A 23,291-nucleotide genomic window follows, 5' to 3' on the forward strand; every position below is an offset into this window, starting at 1 on the left:
TCCACCTTCCCCACCAGCCCCATAAATCACAGAGAATGGAAATAAGAGGTTTATTGTTGCTGTGATGATAGTTACTGAAGGATTTTATGGTGCACTAGAGAGATGGGAGAGCTTGTTTATAGGCATGTGGTGCACTTTTGAAGGACTGTGGGGCTGTGAAACTCCAGCTGCCACCAAGCCCCTGATTGAAACAAAAACTGTTCCCCTGACTCATTCTCTTAGCAACACAATCAGAGTCAGTGATGCTCCTGCCCTTTTGAAATAGCCCAGTTCATTAAGAGACTGATCCAACCCCTATTAAAGTCAATGGGAAGCTTTTATAGATCATTGAGCCTAGTCAAGAGAGCAACAGTTTTCCAATCAGCATGCAAACACAAGTTCATGCCATTAAGTTCACACTCCTATACCTGAGGAAGCTCTAAAGCTCTGATCTCTGCTTTGATATTTTTACTACTACTACTACTACTACTATTACTGAAGATCTGTGTTATAAAGAAACACCTGAAGATCACATCCAAGCCTGGGGCCCTACAGCACGCAATGAACATATACAGCGCTGTCCAAAAGACCTATTTACCAACTACCTACCCTCCCTGAGAGAGCTGGAGAGCCATCCATGTCCTGGCTGTTTGTCTCAGACTGCACACATCTCTGTGTGCATCTACGTGCGTGCATGCGCATGCGTCCATGTATGCTTTCACTCCGTCTTTCCCCAACCCATTCCTTAATGACCTTTTTTCAGCTTCAGAACCTCTAAGGAGATGATGTCTCCTACCTGGGGCCATAAATAATGCTGGGATGCATCAGGCTGGGCTGTATAGCAGTAATTTTGAGCGATGGCTTTTAGGTCTAAATGTTCCTTTGAAAGCCTATTCTTTTCCAGACTGGTGCTAACACAAGCCATTGGCTCCTGTATTTATGTGACAGCAATCAGCAAGAGCTGGGAGCATTAATGAAGGGATGTTTCATGGGTATTTCTCTTGGGCTAACACCGCTGCCTACACTGTTTTTCATCCTCGCCCTTTTGCATTCAGGAGATATGTATTTCCCTTCCTCCTCCTTTTTCTTCCTCCCAATAGGATTTATGGCAAATTAGCATTTCACCCCTCAGAGTGATTCTCTATAGTAGATTGTTGGGTATCTTACCACTTGGACATGACTTTTATTTTATGGGAGACTCCTCTGTTGTTTTATAGCTACTCTGCTGACTGGCATCACAATAAAGCTAGAGGGGGGAGTGGGGGGTGGTTTCGGCAAGGTACTGAGCTGCACTGATTTCCACTGACTCAGCATTTTGCAGGAGGGTGCTCAGCCTCTGACAGGACTGAAGCTTTCCATTTTTCTCCCGTTCTCATTTTCTTATGGCATAAATTAAGCCTCATACCAGAGGAAACGTGCAATGTTATTCAGGGCAGAGCAAGCCGGAGAACAGAGCACCGTACCGGGAGAATGGCTCTTCCCACCGCCTCCCTTTTTGCATTTTAATGCTAGATCTTTTCCAAAAATAGCCATGCTTCTCAGCCCTATTAATATGGCCTTCACAAAAAAATGCTCTTAATGAAAAGATCCTGAAAGCTCGGCTTTGGATTGAATAACCTGGGCAGAATGGCAATTGGTCTGAGATACACCATGGATAAATGATCACCTTCCCCCCTGCGTTGGAGCTGAAATGGGATTCACTAGTGGAGAACACAAGGCAAAGTGGGGGTAGAAACAAAGAGAGAAAGGGCACCTCAAAGAACTGCTGGGTTCAGGGCACTGACTTGGGAGTTAGGATGCCTTAAATAAGTTTTTCCCCCTCCCTGTCCCATAATTTCCCAGGTCCCTGTAAAATGGAGGGTACCCAGAATTCCTTTCTCCATCCTGTCTATTTATATTGAAAACTCGATGGGCAGTAACTCTCTCTTGCTATGTGTCTCTACAGCCCCTAGCACACAGCGGCCCTAACTGCCTTTAGCTATTATTGTAGTAAGTATTATGACTCCTTCTGTGCCTACAATTATTACTATTACTACTACTAAAATATTAGTAAACATGGGTGTTACAATAATAAGGATAATAAAGTACATGGCTATTGGGTAATTCATCTGCAATTCACAATAACTGTTTTCCAACCCGGACCACTACGGGAGAAATGAAGGGAAAAAAACCCACAGAGGGATGTTAGATGAACTGAGAAATATGCACAGTGAAAAAGCATTTGAAATCCGGACTTGCAAGAAAGGCTCTGGCTGCTTTCCACCAGGCTCATTAATTACAGCTTTGTGTTAGCAAGATGCCATGGCAAATGAGACTTTGTTTCAAACACACCTAGCGCTTCTTGCAGTGGGGTGTTCCTTCCCTGCCAAACACTATCAATCCTGCTAGGATCTCATGTATGTTTTGGCTTGTGTATCTCTATGGTGTTACTCTTGATTTACGCTGATGTGACTGGGGAATTGGGCCCAACAGTCCCTCTTCCCACTGCACTGGGCTGAAATGAATGCACATAAAGAGGCCCACACCCACTGGGAAGGATCAAATTCAGCCCTGGTGTAATGTTGAAGTGGTGATGGGGGGGACACCTACCCTATTTACTTGCATACAACACACCCTCAAAGCAGTTGCTGGGTGTAACAGGGAGACATGTGCCCTGTTACTTCTAGAGGAAAACAGAAAGAAACTTATCGTAGACAGACAACACCGTCTGCTGTGGATGACGGACAGACGACACCTGAAATAAAGTAATTATAATTACTTACTGGAAATGAAGAGGATCCCATAAAAGGGACACGCTCCTGGTAACTAACCCTTGGAAGCGGATTGCAGTAGAGACCGTGAGATGCGGAGGCATGGGAATCATTGGGGATCATTGCCGATCATTGGAGAAAAGTCTGGGAGTGCAATGCACCAGTGTTACACTCAAGGTATTTGCCAGTTGGACTGTGAAAAGTAGAAGCTCTAATTTTTCTATAAAGGCTTATTGACAGGAAGTTTGCCCCAGTTTGTTTTCTGTGGACTAGATGTTGTGTTTTACGAGACGTGTGGAATAATCACTTAAGGTGAGACAGGCTGACTGTTGCTCACCAGGCAGAGAAACTGAAGGAGTGAATTCTACCGTCAAGAGACTCGAAAGAAGTCACAAGCATTTTTTATGTTATCCTTATTTTGAGTTGTTGTAAAAAGGGGGAGAGAAAACCCAGCTGATATAGGTCGAGTTTGATCTTAGAAGGTTTGTCTTCATACGCCTATTTATTTACTTCTCCCATCAAAGGTGTGGCAGGCGGGTGAGTGGCAAACATTACTTAATTTAAATAGATTCCTGTAACACCCTACAACACTAGGAATCAGAGTGCACATTATATGTAAGGGAATACGACAAGAGCTGTTTCTGTCACTTACCCGGCAAAAGCAAAAATTAAATCTTCACAGTCCACAGAAAGAAGAGCAGGCTTAGCTCCCTAGCAGCTGCTACTCAGTTGCTTACTACAAGGAAAGATCTTTTTTTTTCGTTCTGTTTTTCCAAAAGAAGGTGTGCCTTTTATTCCAGGATGTGTTGTAGATGAGAAAATATGGTATATTGACTTCAATTTGGAGGAGCATCCAAACTTTTTGGGCAGACTTTTCACAACTGTTTCTTCCCTGAGTTCCAACCTTCACAAGAAACCAAAAAGTAGAGACAGAGATGTTAAAACTAGAGATGACTATGCCGATCTGCTTAGCAGCTTAGCATGGGCCAGAGAATTCTAGCCCATGGCTCTTGCTATCTTTAGGTTTGAAAAGTACACTCACATGCAAATTTCTATTCTCAACAGCATTTGTCACTAGTCAAAAATAACAAGAGATGCTTTGGGGTTTTGAAAAGTTTTCTCCTCCTCCCCCACACAACCCAGTTTTCAGAATTCCAGTGGGGGGAAAAAAACATATTCCATGAAGAAAAGGATGAAACAATAAATACCCCCCAGAAAAAAACCCAAAAAGCAAACCTTGCCACACAATGATTTTTGTTTTGTTCACTCTGGAATTTTTCACAGAAAATAAATTAAGTTCCCCAACCAGCTCTGGTAGAAATTTCCAACCAACTCTGGTAGAAATTCCCAATTGTCTAAATTATGCCCAATCTTTTAGAAGAACTTCTGCTCCTGACATAGAGACATCAAGCTGTGGAGAAGCCAGCCCATCCCTTGGTAACTTGTTCCAGTGATTTATTATGCATAATAGTAAAACTTTGCATCTTATTTCCAATTTACTCCTATCAAATGAGGCCAATGCTGAAATACTGCCTCCAGTTCATCATTTTTAAAATGTTGTGGAAAAATTGGAGATGATGCAGAGAAAAGCCACAAAAATGATTCATGGGATGCAAAAAATGCTTTAGAGTGAAAGATTTAAAGTGCTCAATCTGTTCGGCTTATTGTAAAGAAGATCAAGAGAGAGCTTGATTACAGTGCAGAAGTACCTTCACAGGGAGAAAATGCCAGATTCTAAGGACTCAATCATGTAGCAGAGAGTGGACATGTCTACACGTGCAATTAATGCACCTGAATTTTCTGCGCAGAAAATTCAGGTGTGTTAAACTGTGCTTGGGCACACATCTGAGTCTGAGGCCACATTGTGAGCAAACTTGCTCCCGATGGCAGCAGTTCAGTCCAGGCTTGCTCCAGCACTGCTCTGCACCCCCTGCAGAAGCCAGGAGGAGCTTCAGGGGGCAGGGGGCACTGGGGCCAGCCCCAGGCTGGCAGAGGGCACTGGGGATCAGGCCTGAGCTCCAAGGAGCAGGAGGAGGAGCTGGGGACAGCTCCCTGCCTGCTCCTCAGAGCACCTCCAAGCCACATGGAGCTCAGAGCTCTGGGGAGTGGGCAATGAGCTGAGGACAGTTCCCCACTTGCCCCCTGGAGCTCTGAGTTCTGCTCAGCTCAGAGCTGCTCTGGGGAGCAGATGGGGAGCTGTCCCCACCGCCGCCGGGGCTTGGAGCTAAGCTGTGGCCCTCTGCTGCCTGGGCTGAAATGCACCATTTTCTATTCCCTGCATCTACTGGTACTATTTCTAATAGACTAATCTACTGTGCAGTAATTGCTGCACACATATAGATGGTGATGTTTTACCGCACATTAGATTAGGCTAATGCACAGTAAAGTAACTCATGTAGAGGCATCCATTGGGCACATCTATACATGCATTTAATCCAGCCTAAATTTACTCTGGTAGGCATCTACACATGTGGGAATTAAGAAAAAGATTTGCTGCTCTTTGAAGCTCTTTGCCTGGGTGTCATGGGTTCATCAGCAGTACAGCAGAGTGGTTGGCTTGGAGGAAGAGAGTGAAGGCAGAGGGTTCAGGAGCCATGGCAGCAGGTGCTGCCAGGATCCTGGCCTATCCCACCCTGGGGATGGGGTTGGGGAGGCAGGTGTCACAGGCCAGCTGGGCACTGTGAGTGTATCAATTTTATCACAGGCCAACTGGGCTGTTTGAATCAGTTTCGGAATGAGGAGGCAAAATTGGGAGTGAAGTGAAGGCAAATTTATTATAGCTTACACACACACAACAGGGAACCGAAAGATAAATGCGATAAACAGATAATGCAGTATTAAAGAGCTAATAGTAAATAACAGATAATAACAACAGATAGATAGATCAATTCTGTCACAGGCCAACTGAGCACTGTGAGGGTATTAGCCACCGGGCTGTTCAAAACAATAGATAGACAGACAGGGGTTGGCAACTTATCGATAGTCCCTCAATGCCAGGTGCGCGTCAAGTGATTCCAGTGAAGTCAGGTGTCCCTGACCGATGCTGTCAGAGGGATTACCAGGAAAGGTCCCTTGATTAGGTTCTGATCCTCACTCACACCGGGAGTCTGGGGTCCAGGCGTGGAACAGAAATGACCATTCTGTTCCCTCCTTCCTGCTGATTACCTGATGCATGTGCTTTTTATACTTAGTCTTATGCTAATCTGTTGGCTTTAGAGCCACTCATATAATGTTGCCCTATAGCTGTTACCTTATGGGATTGAAAGGTGTTAAAATTATCATAAAAGCTTACTACCCAGACTCGGGTTTATCCAATAAGCAAATTATAATGCAGCACCTTTAGGATTGAAATTGACACTGCTCTGCCTAAGCCCCAACCCTTTTTAGGTTTCATTTGAATATGCTTTCTTGGGATGTGCTTTCCTGGAATGTGTTAGGTATGCCAGGCAGTTGGATCCAGTTTTTTATGATCAAAGCTGAACCCTGAGCAGAAACCATTAGGTCAGCTAATCTCACATCTACAGCTTTGCCTATGGGGCCCAGTCAGTTCCACGAGCAGTTAATTTTATCATTTTGGTTAAACTTATGACAGACAAGTTACACCTGCGGTTTACAAACTTACAAGCTTTATATTAACTAATATTACCTGTTTAGGCAAAATACCAAATGCCGCTAAGAAGTACATATTTATTGCTTATTAATCCCTCTGTTTCTGGCCGTCACAGGCAGGCTGTCTATGGCCAGCACCCAGAGGCTCACTGGCTGTATAGGAGCATGTGCAGTTGAGGGGCTCAGCTGGCACCCACCTGGGCACAGGCCTGCCTGACCAACTTACCATGGTCCCTGGGTACCTGTGCATGCCCAACCCCAGATCTGAAGCCAGGCAATGCATGGCCCCTGGTATAGAGCATCTTATATCTGAAATGTTGCAAACTCTTACAAAAAGCTTCTATATCATGGCTCTGCAGATTCTGCATCTAGGTACAGGGAAAAGGCCACACTTGGCAGCAGGGATGAAGCCTCAGGGACACTGGCGCCCACAGTTGGGGTGCTTCAGATGTGCCAGTTCTGCCAGAGGCACACAATGAACTGTACCATCCATAAAGGACATAAACTTGTAGGCATGGCTCGATTGATGATTGTGGTCAGTCATGGTGACTCACTGTGCCCTCAAGTCCTTGACCTTTAAGCAGCAGTGCTGCGCAGACCAGTTGTACTTTTGCTCCTGCATTTAGCATGACAGTGACTCATTAATATGCACATTGGACACCCACCATGCTCAAATTTGCACTGCACTTCTGCCTTACCCCACAGCACCATGAGGTCGCCAGTCTCCCCCTTTGTTTAATTAGGGCCCTGGGTAAAGGGCATGGGCTTGGGCATGTCCATGAACAGGGAGGAGGCCACGGTGGGTCCCACACTGGCTCTCTGGGCCCCTGTGCAGCTGTCCCTGAGTTGCTGGGTCTGGACAGCTGCCAGCAATGCCCAGCACAGGGCCATGGCATGGGCAGTCAGCTGCGCGACAGAGACAATGCCCCACAACAGCTGAAGGTGGGCTGCTGGGAGTATGCTGCAGGCAGGTAGTACTGGCCCTGTTGGTCAGAGGCTGCCTGCAGGTGGCCCTGGGGGCTGACAGGTCTGGCCAGAGGCTGCAGTAGGCTGAAGCACTCTGTTGGCCTGGATGGCACTGTTCTGGCAGCTGCACAGCAGTGTGGTACCAGGCAGCAATGCTGGGGTGCTGGCCGGCAGGCACAGCTAGGCTGTAGCTTGCCCAAAGGGACACAGGGGCCTGCAGTGCACTCAGGTTCCCTGTCTGTGTGCCCCAGGGTTCAAAAAGTCTGCAGGCTTTTATAGCCTGATGACAGGGGCTGCCATAGAGGCAGCCCAGCTCTGGGCCAGAAGATGCTCCTGACCCATAGACCTGAGGCTGGCAAACTTGCTCCTGGGTTGAATCTACACATGTGCTACTGTGCAGTAACTAATCTTGCTTAAATCTGCTATTTGCATTTGCAAGTAGCAAATTTAAATGAGATTAAGGACTTTTACTGTGCAGTAAGTGCGCACAGGCATGCAGACACGCATGCTTCTTGCACAGTAAATTACGCTAATGTTTATTACCACATCTTGTGTTGATGCGCCCAGTGTGTAACAAGAAGCAACAGTTGGAAGTTAAAGCCAGACAGCTTCAAAATTAAAATCAATTTTAAAATGAGGATAATCAATCACTGGAAAAGAACGCCAAGGGAACTGCCTTTCTCAGAGTCTTCAGATCAAGACTGAACATGTCTGTGCTACATAGGGAACCCCTGTGCTATACAGGTCAGACTAGATCATCTAATGGTCCCTGCCAGCATTAAAAATCTATGGATCTCTGAATGTTTCTGACTTTTATCTTGCAGCCATTGGCCCTTACTGTGCTAAAGAATCTCAAAAAAACATGAGGAAGAATGAGCTATTGGGCAGAAGAACCCTTCAGGACATAAATGGTCGATTCCTGATGCACTGCTCCACTATGGCCAGATTCGATATAGTATAACAGAGAAACAAAGACAGCTTGACAACAGATGAATGCTCTTCACATCAAATTAGCAATTCTAGTTTGGATGTTCATTGGCAGGAATAACCTTTGCATCCCTTGTAAAACTCCTGGGTGTCTCTCTCTTGAATTCAGATATCATATCATTTGTTTAACTTACTGAATAAAGTAATTAATACTGGGGAGCCCGGACTGCTTGGCAGAAGATATTGTTACAGCTAACAAATTTTATGTCTTTAGGCTTCACAGAAGAATTTGATTTAATTTGTCCCAAGGTTAAGAAAGACAGGGAGAGAATTTGATGTCTTGTAGATCACACTTTCAGCACAATTTACTATCCTTGTCATGTGGCACCGACAGACACCATTTCCAAATTAAGTCAGCCTAAGTTTACCCAGTTGTCTTTGCTTTACAATCCCATGCATTTCTTGTCAGCATGGCACGCCCAAACTCCAATAAGCCTAGCTGCCTTTGGCAAGGAGAATGACTTCTGCATGGCTCATGACACTTGGCATTGGGATAGATCCTTTGCCATGGGAATGTCCTGGTCTTACAAGCATTGGTTAATTAAGACTGAGAACACCTCCGATGGAGGCATGGTAAACCTCTCCACCAGGGCTGCTCAAAAATGTCTGCCTCAGCGCTGGTTTGATAAGAAACCGGAATTGGGCAAAAAGATATTCTTGGTAAGAACATTTCCTATGGGAAAAATCAGGTTTAGTTTTTCCCTGGTCAGTCTGAATGCCCCAAACATCTTTTCTTCAGATAACTGCTGTGGGACCTCATGAGAACTACAGTGGGACTGTCTCCAGTCCCTATTTTTCTTTACAAGCCAGACTCCTCTGTTAAACTATACCCCCACATCCACCAATGTCAGGAAATACCCACTCATCTAGGGAAGCCTGTGATTCAGTATGTGATATGTAGTTGAACCAGGGAGATTGGCCAGCAGAGAAGAATGACCTAAGCTCTCTCAAGGCAACAGGACAACATCTCCACATCAAGCGTTTTGGTCTTTTGGCCAATAAATTTTAGCCCTGGAAAAAAAATGCAGGAAATGTTTTGATTTCCCCCCACAACTGTCATGACTACAGCACAAAAGACATACTGATCTGATCTTTCAGAAGCTCCGAATGCCACAGCTCACATGAGGTTGCATTCATACCTGCATTGGGATCTGTGCCAACTGAAGACCTATTAAAGCCCTGCTTTGCGGACTTGCACAGTGCAAAGACTTCTGTATGGGGGCAACTTTCACCCAGCATAGCAAATGTAACGGTGCTCAGCGCTACCTGTAATTCCTCCAAGACTTCAGAGCAAGTTAGCAGTGAAACCAGAAGCAGAAACTAGCTACTTTGTTCAGGTAATGGGAAACATGGATTACTGGTCAGAGGCCAGGCTCTAGGAAGAAGGATTCTTCGTGTCTGACCTCTGACCAGTAAGCCACATCTCCCAAACATAGCAGCTACACCATTACCATGCAAGCTCACAAGGGAATGGATTTAAACACAATTGAGGGCATGGCTTGCAACCAGTGTGATGCTGTAATTACATTCCAAAGAAGCACCCGGACGTGCTGTGAATAAGGTAGCAAAATGCCCCATCTCTTTTTATTTGTTGTCGCCTTTTCAGGAAATGAATTTTAAGCCTGATGCTCTATTTTTAGATGTTAAAAAAAGGGAGGAAATAAGGTTACCAATTTTCCAGCATCCTGTGCTGGGCTGGGCTGTTTGCTCCTTCTCTTGCTATGGCCTCAGGGTAGGGTCACCCTGCGGCTGGAGTGGCAATTCCCTATCCCTGGTGTGCGCACTATGGAGGAAGCAGGGTTAAGTGAATGGGGAACGGGCTACAAGTCTGAAGAGGGAGTCAGAGCTGGAATAGGGCAAATAATTCATGTCTCAATTTGGTGTCAAAAAGAAAAACGGTGGAGAAAAATGGGCTTGGGTCAAACCAAAACAGCTCAGGGGGAAGGTGAAACACAAAATTCATTTTTGTACAGACCGCTGAGAGCTGGATCCAGGTCTCCATGAGAAACAACAGACTTCCACGGATTTCAATGCACGGGGCCAGGCCACATCACAACGATGCACTGCTTGGACAAACAACCTGCCCAGCGAATGAGTGGGGACTGTGGGCAGATCCTACCCTCCTTTACCCCAGTGCCAATGTGGAGTAACCCTGCTGACTTCAACGGTGCCAGTGGAGATTTACCTCTCCAGTAATGGAGGGCTGTTTTTGGCCCTGTTCTGTCTTTAAGGCAATTTCTTCATTCCTTTAGTCAAGTTGTCAATAATTCACTGGCTGCCTGGAGAGGTACATGGCACCTACTGGTGAGATCTGTCTAAAGGTTTATTCTGTTCACAAGGCTGTTTTCTGCAGTGGACAAGAAATGGTTTCCACACAACAGGTCTGTACATTGAATTCCTCTGAACCACGCTAGGAATACAGTTATTATTATAGATTTGTAGATGCTGGGCAAGAAGAGGAAAGACAAATACTATAAAGCACAGGGCAGAAGGTCATACGACGTGCCCTGAGAAAACTTTTGGGAGTGGAATTTGAACTCGGAGCCTGGAGCTCTGCATATAAACTAGTGGCGAAATTTGCCTAGTGGTAAAATTCAGGCGAATATCTACAAAACCCCTTAAACCCTTGTATTTTTTCCACACTAAGGGCTTGCTCCTACATTGGTATAAGGAGGGGGTGGTTCTACCACGCTTCTGGACAACTGGTGTGAAAGGAGAATTTCCCCCCGCCCCCAGATTGCCTTGGGTGTCTCTCCGTCTGCTCCCATAGTGACCCATTTATCTCCGGTACTTCCCATGACATCTCTCCATCTCACCCATCTCATTTTAAATCAAGACTAAATGTGCTGAAAGGAAAGGATTTAAACCAGTTAAAACTGCTGTGATGGGAGCACCAGGCTTTCCCTTAGTGCTCAGCACCTGCCTAATACTCTTCCTTTTTTATTCTCTCTTTCTAATCTTTCCCTTAGTTTCTCTCTCTCTTCATTCATTTTTTTCTTGTCTTTCATTTTTCATCATTCTCTTCCACTCTGGTGATGGCTCCTGTCCTTTCTTCCAGGAAAGGCCTGAAAACCGGATGTCCCCATGTGTTTGGTGTGTTAGCGAAGCAGTATAACTAGGAGTGGACGAGGGGGGCACCAGCCCTGGGCTGTGCTTTAGAGGACCACCCTCTGGACCCCGCATGCCAGCGGTAACAGGAACAGCGGGCGGTGTGCGGGGAACCTGTGTGACAGCAACAGCAGTGCTAGCAGCAATAGCAGCTGGTGTGCGGGCAGCCCACCCGGTAGTGGTGGTGGTGTTGGTGGCAGCATCCCTCAGCGTGAAGGGAGACTGCAAAAGCTGAGTCTTTGAATCTCCGGTAAAACCTCCTCACCATGCACACTCAATACTGCCCCACTCCAGCCCTATGTGACCCTCCAGCCACCCCGCTCTGGCACCTCTGCCTGGGACGTTTGCTCGCTATGCCTCTGACCTGCGCACTCAGCTCCCGAAGCCCTTGAACCGTAAAGCCCCATGATGAGACTTCGCGCCAGCGAGGTAGCGCTTCTTCTCTTTATAAATTGGAAGGCTACGTTTTTGCTGCTGCAGAGCCCTGAACAAGTCCTCTACATGTGACCTCCCAAGCGGTCACTCTGATTTTGCAACAGAAGATCAAGTATTTCATCAGGACTGCAGGCTCCATAATTCATACATGCCAGGGCCAGAGGAAGCGTGGGCTCAGGATCCTGACTCTAATTACTTACGCCGCTCAGATAAGGGAGTTCTTAGCATGATTTATTCGAGAGGCTATAGAAAATGGCTATTGTTGATCACTTAAAGTAATGGTCTTTCCTGGGCTCTGGAAGTTTAACTGTAAAGGAGGGTGAAAGTGGTGCTAAATCCTCAGCTGCTGTGAAAACCAACAGCCTTTCAATGGAGTTATGCCAGTTTATACCAGGCAAGGGTTTGGACCAAGATAATTTACCTCCCAAAAAATAAATGCCCATCGACCATCAGTGCAAGCATCACTTCCAGTGATTTGGAGAGAGCTGGGTGCCTGCCATTTGCTTCTGACTCTTGGCATCGCATGAAAGAGGCGGCTGGCTGGCACAGTGGATGATCTGATGCAGAGAGAAACAGGTCATCAGTTACTGTAGAAATTCTCTGCAAATTGCCTTCTCCTGCAACTCTCGCAGAGGCCGAAGGCTCAGTGGGACTACGGGGAAGGAAGATGTGAAGGGGCATCGTGAGAAGGAAGCAGCAGTATATGCCAACAGCCTTATTAACTCAGTTCTTTGTCCTTCTCTAATGACCCCCTTCTGGGGTCATTGCTTGAGATAAGAGCTTACATAGATGTGAGTTTGGATGTATAAAAATTTGAGCTCTCTTCAATGGGGCTTTGTTATCATTGCCCATTAGTCCAGTTTTCCCACAAGCCCCTTTGTGTTTTCTCCCTATAGCCAGCTGCCTTCAATAACTCCTCTTCCCCCATGAGGAGATGCTAACACCAGAAAAGGTGAAGCAGCTGGTGTCTTTTGCCCACAGCTCATCATTATAATCATGTCACTGTTCCTACTCACCTGTTGACTTTGCACTGGTAGAAATATGGGAGGCATACACCACGAACAGCCCTGCACTGGCACAAGTTGCTCTATTCCAAGGCACAGCTATCTCTTGGAAAGGCAGGAGTAACTACACACTGGCACAAGTAACTTGGGTGTATGCATGTCCTCAGCTCTACCAGTTTTGTCTTGGAGTATCTATTTTGTCAGTGCAAACAGGCTATTGCAGGCTTTTCTACTGGCAGACTTGCTACAATGGCACATACTGTGGGCACCTACCTTGGGAGAGCTGGTTTCTGTCTGCTTCAGACATTACTGTGACTTATGGACAAATGCAGCGGTGCCCAATCTTCCAACCCCATGGGCAGGATGAGTGGTGTGGGGTCAGTTTGTAGGCTGGATCCTGTGCAAGTTTGGTGTGCGTAGTCACTCTGTAGGTGCGATCTCACACATTGGATTCAGCCACATGCCAGCTTGACCCCACATGCTAGATCTGGCCGTGCATTGGCCTGATCCCACCGCAGGCCAGCCTGGTCCTGCACCCAACCCTATGTGTCTGGATCTGGCTGGTGCCCAGAGGGCACCCCACGTGTCCATAAATTTGGCAGCAGGGGAGCAGCAACTAACACTACGACCGCTCCCCCACCACTAATCTTCTAGATCCCTGGAGAGCTGTGGGCCAGATGACATGGCTCAGAGAGCCAGATCTGACCCACAGGCCTGAGCCCCACTGGGTAAACCAACCTAAGTTACACTGGTGTAAGTGTATCACACGCCTGCCACCCTTACACTGAAATTTCTTTGCAGCAAAGAGTGTCTTTTATGTATATGCATGTACAGCACCTAACACAGCAGGCCTCCATTGCTGGTGCAAACAGCAAATGCTAATAATCAATAGAGCTGAGGCTTGCCTGGCCAGTTTCTTTCTAAAAAGTTGGTGCAGCAATGCTACATGGCTGCAGATAGCCATAAAATACTGACTCCTCCAATACATGGACTTGTCTCAGTTTGTGAGGTTAGGAGGGAAGGAAATGTTAGCAGTGAACAGTATTTTATTATCATCATAAACCCCAAGAGCAAAGTTTGTGTCACTGGGAACCACAGATGCATTTGAAGGCTTGATTTATGTTTGCTATATTTTTAGCAAGGGGACAATATTATCCATGGATCATGATAAAGTCTCCTGGAGCCTCTAAAATATGTTAAATACACTTTCGGCAAAATCCATCCTTGGGCAGAGGGAGAACCCGTGCATTGGTTAAGTCTTATGAACTAGGGCACTGTGAGATTTAAATGGTTTCCATTATTATTTATTATAGCTGTGCCATGAAGGCGCAGCCCGGCTCTTTGCTGTGCAAACACAAAGGAACGGTCCCTGTCCTGAAAAGCTGACTGTCGACATAAGCAAAGGGTGGGCAGAGAAATAGGCACAAAACGGCAGCTTAGTGTAGAGAAGCAAGGTAAATTAGCCCAGGCTGAGGAACGTGCTGCTGCCAGTAGACTTGCTTCTGGTGCTGGAGCTAGCGCATTTGAAAGGAGCTGGGGTGTCTCTCTGCAGCCCCGCAATGCACAGTGGTGGCAGAAGGGAATATGGAAGTGGTGCATGGAGTTCGGTGCAGGCTGTCTCTGCAGGGGTCTAGTTTGCTGTGGGCCCAAAGCCTCCACTGCTGTGAATCAAAATGGCCAGTGGGGATACACTGATTTACACTGGCTGTGGCTCCAGCTCTCATTGTGCTTGTTACTGACAGCCAGAAGAAAGCCATAGCCCAGACAGATGCCTTGGCGTGCGGGCTGGCCCACCCTGGTCTAGCTGCAACAACATTGTCATTTCACATGATTCTTTTTTGGTGATTGTTCAGTCTTGTGATGCGGTTAGGAAATGGATACTGTAATACGATTGCAATCAGCCATTGTTCACCGGCAAATTACAGCTTTCCCTGTGTTACAAAGCATTTAACTACCAGCTGCTTATTATGGTATATTTATGTGGTAACAACTCTGCAGACCAAGTTCTGGGTCTATTACAGTGCTGTTAAACCTCCACAAATAGGACCTTAATGACCAAGTGGCATTTACTTAAGCTGCTGTAACCTGTTTTTTACAATGAATCAAAATGAGATGTGTAGGTGAGCGTGTTGATGGCATGTTTAAGACAAAGCAAACAGAGGACTGTGTGCTGACCCAGCTGCATGGGTGGCTTTGGGAGAGCTATTTTATAAAGCAGAGGATAATATATGTGTGTATAGTGGATGCTTTTGTGCAGCTTGTGGCTAGGCGCAGATTGAGCAGTATTCAGGGCTCTGAAAGTTCAGGATAAATAAATCCCATGCATCATGGCATAAGCAGATGCCTGCAGGGGTCAGGATGAAGTTACTTTTCCCAGAGGAAGTTTGCCTAGACAACATGAGCGAAGTCCAGGATGATGCCAGTGCAAGCACTTCATCTTTCCTGGCAGATCTTAGAGGTACCATAGCTAGTGTATTCTGCTTCATAGAGGAAAAGAAACAAAAAAGGCTTTGGGCAAACTTCTTGTGTATCATGGAGCTGAATGCCTCTGAGTCCATGAAGTGCAGTGTCTGGGTAGGACCAGGGATGGGAGACTGGGGAAACAGCTCAGGACTATTGTGATGACTATGGAGCAAATGTGCTGCCCTGCCTCCACCTGCAGGGAAAGGTGTTTCTCCTCCTTGTTCTTGTACATCTGCTCTTCGCTCCGCCTGGACCAAGTCTCAGTGAGATCAGCAAGAGTTGGGCCAAGCCCTCAGGATGCAATTCTCTGAATGCAGGGTCCCAACACTGTGTAAGCCCTAGGAATGACCATCAAAGAGGCACAAACCAGTGTGTGCGTTGCAGATTTAGAAGCTCCTATTGCAGGATACAGGTGTTGGCCACACTATCAGCCTGAATGCCATCAGAGGCATAGATATAGGAGGACAATGGCCTCAGATTCACCCACCACTGCAGGGCACCCCACTTTACTGCAGGGCACCCGCCTAGTGGAGGGAAGCCTGCCTCACCCCAGAATACCTACCCCTGAAATGCAAGCTAATTCCCTCCAAAATCCACAAAACCTGCCCCGTCTTCAATCAGTTTTGAAACTCCATGGGCTGTTCTAGGGCTCAAAATACCTGATCTGTTCAGCCAGCACTTCAGCCCACCGCATCCAGCCTTGTGTTGTCTGGGGGAGAAGGCCACCGTGAAGAATGGACCAGAGCACGTTGAAGCTTTCTTCGTACCATCAGCAGGGGTAGGACTGCCCATGACACACCAAGACCCTATTCTTCTAGGTACTTTGTAGGAACAAAATAGAGAAACAGCTCCTGCCCTAAAGAACCAAGCACACCCCCACTAACACCCCCTCCCATACCCATCCATCCACATCCACCCCCCAGCCACCCCATATCCACACACACAAGTGCAGAGGGGCCGGACCTGATGATCTGTAAGGTCCCTTCCAGCCCCTAACTACTAGGAAGCTCTCAGTCCATGGGCAAGAAAAGCTGCAGCAGGTGGACCCAGGCAAACAGGGAGCTGAAGAAAAGCGTGCGGCAGTGCTGCCCAGCACAGTGGCCTGAGTGCAGAAGCCATCTAACTGTTTTCAAGGGTTTTTTTTTCTGTAGGCGCCCCGGCAGAGGAGTGTTTGAGAGAGTGATTTGCAGGAGAACAATGGAGTAGCTTTGCGGATATTAACGGGATGCTCTTCCCAAGTGTGAGGAGCTTTCAGGCTGATCCATTTTCATGGCCGCCAAGCTGGGTAACAACAAAGCGATTTAGGTCAGCTTGTTCCTTTCTCCCGTCCCAAATAAGAAAATAGCAATTTGCAGCATTTCTTTAATCTATAACTCAGGGGAAGAGGACCAGGGGGTGGGGGAGAATTAAACGCCACTTTTCTCGCTGCCTGAAATTGCCAGTAATGTTCTTTTTTAAATGCCTCATTGTGGAAAAGCATCTTCTCTCACTTCCATTTCCCCCCTTTATAATTTTAACTTCTTTCCCTTCCCTTCTCTCTCTCTCTATTTCACAGCTTTTAACCTTGCCCAACTGTCCCTCTTAAATACTAATTAGCTTCCTAGCTCAGCCAGGGAAGTGTTTTAAAGCTTTAACAATTTTATTTTCTAAATGCTTCCATGGGAAGAGGGGATGGGGGGTGGGGGAGGAAATAAAAGGGATCCTTAATAATTGCCCTCCAGATGAAACAATTTATTTCTTCTCTCCGGTAAAAGGCAAGTTTTCTTACCAGATCAGCAGAGGGATCCTGCAGTAATTGATGGCAGTTACAGACTAATTAACCAACAGAGACAAATGAAAAAATTAACTAAACAAATGCACCAGGCCATTCTGCCACACTACTGGAGAATGGTCTTTCCCAACAGATTCATGACTAGAAGCTGAGCTTTCAGTTTGTTGGTCAGCATCAATACACGCACACATTAGTATACACACCCACTCACACCGATGTGCGTGTTATGTATCACCAAAAATCACTCAACTCTCCTTATGACAGCAAAGTGCAGGAATAAGCTACTGGGACCAGGGGCAAAACAGGGCAGCTTTGCACCCTGGACTGTGGCAGTGCAGAGGGCACTGCTGAGTAGGGCCCGGGGAGCTGGTTTTCAGTCTTGTGATTAAATCACTGGACTAAGTTGTTTCGGGTATCAACCAGCCACCGCTTGAGGTGTCACTGATTGTGTGACTCTGGACAAGTCATTTAAGAGCTAGCTTATGGCACTGTTTCCATTCTCCAATGGTAGTGTAAGACCTGCTTTCCTGATCTCTGGGAACAGGATGCGTGACCCACTAGTGAGCGTATTTTAAAGGCTCACCAACATGCTGGATCTGCAGAGGACAGTAGGGTTACATGCAATTAGCATGTACCAATGAACTCCAGTGTAGTTCATGCTGGATTTTATTGCTCCCAGGCACCGTGTTTACATGTGCACCCAGGACTGCAGCACGCTGAGCTGGGACGGAGCAGCCCCAGCTGGCTGGGAGCCTAGGGGTTTGCCTGCCAGCCCGGAGCTGCTCCCCCTGCCAGCTCAACGTGCTGCAGAGGGGCTGGCTGGGGCATGAGGGTGCTACAGTGAGGACCTAACTGGCAGGCAGCCCCCGCACTGTAGCAGACTTGTGCCCCAGCCAGCCCCAGTCACTGTCTACACCTGCATTTCAGTGCACGTAACTACTCTGCTGGAAGATAGTACTCATCCTGGACAGTATGATCCTACAGCAGAGTTACTCAATGTGCTGTGCCCTAATACATGTAGATGGCAATGCTTTACTGCAGAGCTAATCAGTAAAGCACACATACAGATTACTTCCCCAGCCAGGGAGTCATAGCAGCTCAGGCTTTTACCTTCAAAGGTTCCCTGTTTGGTCACTAACGTGCCAGCTAAGGGAAGCAGGATAAACTTTGTGCATCCTCTGCCCAACCCTTCCATGCAGAAGGAAGTCGAAAGCATGGATCTCAGCACCAGGCTAGGAAGGGGGATATCAGTCTCTCATAGACGGGGGCCTTACCAGCAAAATGAAGGGCAGCAATGAGCAAGGACAAGAATACTCTAAATGTTTTCCATCATCCCTGGCACTCAGAAAGGAAGAGAGAAGGGCAATGGAGTTTAAACACCTCCGTGATGGTTCAGAGCAAGGTGCCACCCACAGAAGAGACAGTAGAAATTGAACTTGCAGAGAACTACCATATAATCTCAGCAGACACTAGAAGAAAATTAGGATTTTTTTTAAAACTCAGTGAATCAGTAAAAACGATGTCACAAAGAAGTGACATCATAACTCGGCTACTGCATACGGCTGTTGCGCCTTAACATCAGGTTGATTTTATCCTACGGTTGGTTCCAAGACTGAGCACTGAGCCAGACAGTTAAGCGCTGTTGCAGATTTGCACTGTGCAGGGCAGGGGGAGCTGAACTCTAACACTGAAGCCACACGAAGAGCAGTTGCCTTGCTAGCTCCTCAGGGCTAAGTGCAATGTCAGATATTTCCAACAAAACAAAATCTGGATGCTGGTCAAGAAATCTAAGAGCAATAGTGTGGGGCCTGCAGCCTCTCTGTCTCAATGTGCCTTTTTGAGAACATACAGCAAGGTTGCCAGCCATAAATAATGGAGATAATACTTATTTTAATTATAACTGGACAGAATAAATTATAAATTCAATTACAATGCCATTTCGCTGAAGAAGAATTCAAAACATTTGGGCTCATACTTACAGAAATTATCTGCAAAGGACAACAATGTTCATGGGGATTGACCTCCCGCCCTAGTTTTAATGAAAAAAGTCAGGGTCTGGAGCTTGACAGAGCTGATTTATGCAAAGGACTAACCCTGCCTCCTCTAGCTAAGCCCTTTAGATAAGGTGTCTGCCTCTGCTTTAGCATTACACAAATAACTAACTGGCACCCGTGCAAAATTCTTGCCTTGGTGGATATAGGACAGAGGTAGCTCCTCCTTCCCATGCCATTTATATACCATGATTCTATTGGTTAAAAGACCTTTATTCACACATCCTGAAGATATTTCCTTCTTTCTCAATGCCTTTTGCATTCAGTTATTCTACTGGTTAAAATAAGTCACATGGCCTGCTCTGCCTGCCGTTGGGTAGACCCTTATAAAACTCAGAATTTTTTACCTATCAAAATTTAGCAAGACCAGGATTCTGCAAAGCTCCCAATCAGCCAGTTCCAGAACTGGGCTGGGTTTAGTGAATTGTGGCTAGGAGGAGGGGAAGAAAGAGGTCGCACTTTTTTCCATTTTAATTTAACTCTAGAGTAGTGGCTTTCAGCCTGTGGCCCACAGACCCTGGGGCATCCACAGAGTGTGTCTAAGGGGTCTGCAAAAGATGACTCTGATCAGTCAAAAGTATATGAATGCCCACACTTGCAGAACCCTTTGGATTGTTCCACCATTCACATTTTTTTAGGGGTTCGCAAATGAAAAAAAGGTAGAAAGCCACTGCAGTAGAGCACATATTTTCCTTTACCTTGAAGCTTATGGGATTCAGCCTCCAACCCTAGTTACAGAGTCAAGCAACCCTCCAAGCCAATCTTCTTTCCAAACCAATGGTTTCAGAAATGCACAGCGCCAAACTTCATAAAACTACCCCAAGTTGACTCAGAGCAGGGCCCTAATTTGATCTGAGATCCACAAACCCCAAAGACTCATCATAATTGTGGCCTGAGTTTCACGCACACTTTAAACTTCCATTACCAAAGCAGTTCCTCATTTCACGTCAGGACAATGTAGCCCAGATAGGCATCACTCCCCCACCTAGTGACACAAGGACAACAGGCCACTGGTGCAAGTATTCGGGGGTACGAACGGGCAGCCTGTTCACTGCCACAAATTGTCATAGCTTCATTGAGTTGAGAGATGTAGCAACCAGAAGGTCGGGCGAGGTGGTGCTTTAGAGACTAACTGGTTCAGAGAGGCATAAGCTTTCACAGGCAACAACCTACTTGGTCACATGCTGGGTGTAACAAGCAATTTTTATGCCTTGGGGTGCAGCAGCCGTTCTTGCACCCCTATCTAAATAGGTGCCTGGAGCTGGTGCCCTGCTCCCCCACTCAGGGAAATGCAACAGAGTGGTTTTCATGGAGTGGTAACGATTTGCAGCATCTTCAGTAGCTTCTTTACATTAAAACGGGTTAAAAAACAGGAATATTAGCCATTCTTTTTATTTCTTTTCAAGCAAAATCTCAATGATTATTATTTTTTTTTTATTTCAAACCTGGGGGGCAGGGGGAAGTGATGGCCAGTTATACAGCCAACTGGAAGACGCAAACACACACGACAATTTTGGCAAAATATATTTTCCATGGGTTTGTGTGTTGGAATGTGAGAGTCCAGCCAAATGTGTCACAGAAAAATTGAATTTCAGAAAATACAGACCTGTTCTTCTTTACAAGTATCCCCAAGGTGTCTGGCTATATTGATTTTATTGCTTAATGAAAAACACACCCCGAGGCAATGGATTATGTGTGGCTATTTCTCTCCCAGTGGGGCTAGAGGGGAGGACCAATGGCTTTGCACCAATATAACTAAGAGCAAGATCTCAGCCCCTGATTTTCTAGCGGCTGATAACCCCACTAGCTATTGTTTATTAAAGCACATTTCTACATGTTTCGTCTCCTTACGGGGTCATGTCCAAAGAGTTTCTCTCATCCGTTCTCAAGACCTGACCCAACATGAATAATGCACAAGTTACCTCTGTGTCAGCTGCTTATTGAACTGTGGCCGGCCAAAGGGCTCTCTCAACAGACCAAAGCCGAAGCCAATCAAGTTCATTTCAATATTTATATTAATCCTCCATATGAAAATTATAAATATTTAAATCTCTGCTCGTCCTAGGAAAGAGAATCTGAGGGAGTGGATCAGACAGGCGGACTCTTTCATGCTAATTGGTGCCCAAAGCGTGCATTGCTGCACAGAGCCATTAATATTCTCCTATGAGCATGGCTTATCTGCATGACTCCTCAGAGACCCTGTAAGTCCAGAGGTCAGAGCTGAGATCCACAAGTAGAGCATTAAAGCAGGTTTTATTCCAGAAGATAGACTGGGGGGCAGGGAATCTTCCAATCCTTGAGTAATGTTGAAGGGACAAAATCTCTGTGCCCCAATATGCTTCTGACAAGACTCCAGTATCTCAACACCCTGCTATTCAAGCCCTGGCTTTCTACACACACCACTACAGTCCTGACCTGCAGCATCTCTAGCTATTCCATCCCCAGACAGCTAATTAGGGATGTGCAAAGCCTCGGATCATGATTTGGATTCGGAGATGATTCGGAAGTCGACTCTACAAATCTGAATCGAATCGCAGGAAGCTTTAGGCTTTCCGAATCGAATCGGACAAAACCCAACAAAGTTATAGATATTTCACAGATTCCCCATTATACCCTATGGCCGAATCTCCAAATCGACTCTGAAGCTTTGGAGCTGATTCAACTGAATCGAAGCGGGAAACTGATTCGGAGCTCCGGATCGGATTGCTGGCACCCGAATTGGTCGAATCTAAACCCAAATTGAACAGTTCCCTATTCGCACAGGCCTACTGCTAATGCCCTCCTAAGACTAACATTCACCCCAGCAAAGCCATGCTTGGTTGTCTTCATGGGTGAACATCCCTAAGCGCCATGCTCTCTCTCATGTCACAAGGCAGAGGGGTAGGCAGGTATGTAGGGCCAGAGGTAACTCATGTGATGCATCAGAACAGGATGAGTTTCCCTACCATCGAACACCTACTCACGTGCAAAAAGGTGAGGAGGAAGGCAGCAAAGGAGGAGGCAGAGATGGATGGAAGATCTAAGAGAATAAGCTGGACTGTAACTCATAGCTGTGAGCAAAACCCACCTTAATCATGATTTAAGGACACACAGCCCATTTTTAAAGAACAGCATTAATAACAAAGGCTTTTTGACAGGGCGTCTGTTTTCCAGGTAGAGCCATTCAGTAAGTTTCACTCAGGAAGCCTCTGTTCCCAATAAAGACTTAACAAAGTTAATTAGACTAAATAGTAATTATCGTGTCTCTTCATTGTTCAATTATCTCACTGAACTCGTGTTTCCTGATTAATTTTCTGATTAAAATGTATTAAACTGAAAAGAGCTTGCAAACACAAGATGACAGGGTCTGCACCACTCAGCGAGATTTCAGGCATGCAGGAAAGTGGCAACAGGGCAATGCCAGTTTAGGAGCCAGGCAGTTTCCGGACAGGATGTGGAGGGTATTTCAGGCTGAGAAAGCACAGGGATTGGCTGCTGGGAGTGTGAGAGAGCACCACAAAGGTAAGGAGGGAACCCTGTTTTATGCTGCTCAGCTGGACTCAAATGCAAGTAAAGGAAATGGGATGATAAAAGAAAGAGACTATGCAAACTTATCCTCCACCAAATGCACCTTGCACCAAACCTGCAGTAACTCATAACATCTCAACGAAATCCATCATCCCCTGCTATTCCAGTTTTAAGCCCAAACCCTACCTTGGTCAAAGCACGTCAACCTTGAACCATCTCTTGCTTGCGTGGTCCACGCAGCTCAGCCAACTCATCTATCTCTGCCTCCCCTTGCTGCCCCAGCTCCGGGTCTGCACACCGTTCTCCCAAAGCGCTTCCACTTTGGGCTGACCCACTCGCTCCAACAGCACCGCTCTCCCGACTAACTTAACTGCACCCCCTACTCCAGCCCTCAACAGCCCTGCAGTCTCTTGATGAGCCCAATATATCATGTCCATGCGTGACCCAAACAATGGTCTGGACGTATAGCTCTTGCCTGGAGGTGAGAACCTGGCTCCTTAATCTCTCCATGCAAGACATCTCCACAGTCATTGCTCGGAAGCCTAAACAACAATGTTTTCCATGGGAACTGCTTTAGTATTCGCTCTTAGTAATCCCGTAATCACTGGCATTTTGATCAGCTGTTGATACCATTTGCATATCCTTTATAAGACAAATCAGA

Source organism: Crocodylus porosus, unplaced genomic scaffold, assembly GCF_001723895.1.
Source record: "Crocodylus porosus isolate Cpor-Errol unplaced genomic scaffold, CroPor_comp1, whole genome shotgun sequence".
Classification (NCBI taxonomy): Eukaryota; Metazoa; Chordata; order Crocodylia; family Crocodylidae; genus Crocodylus; species Crocodylus porosus.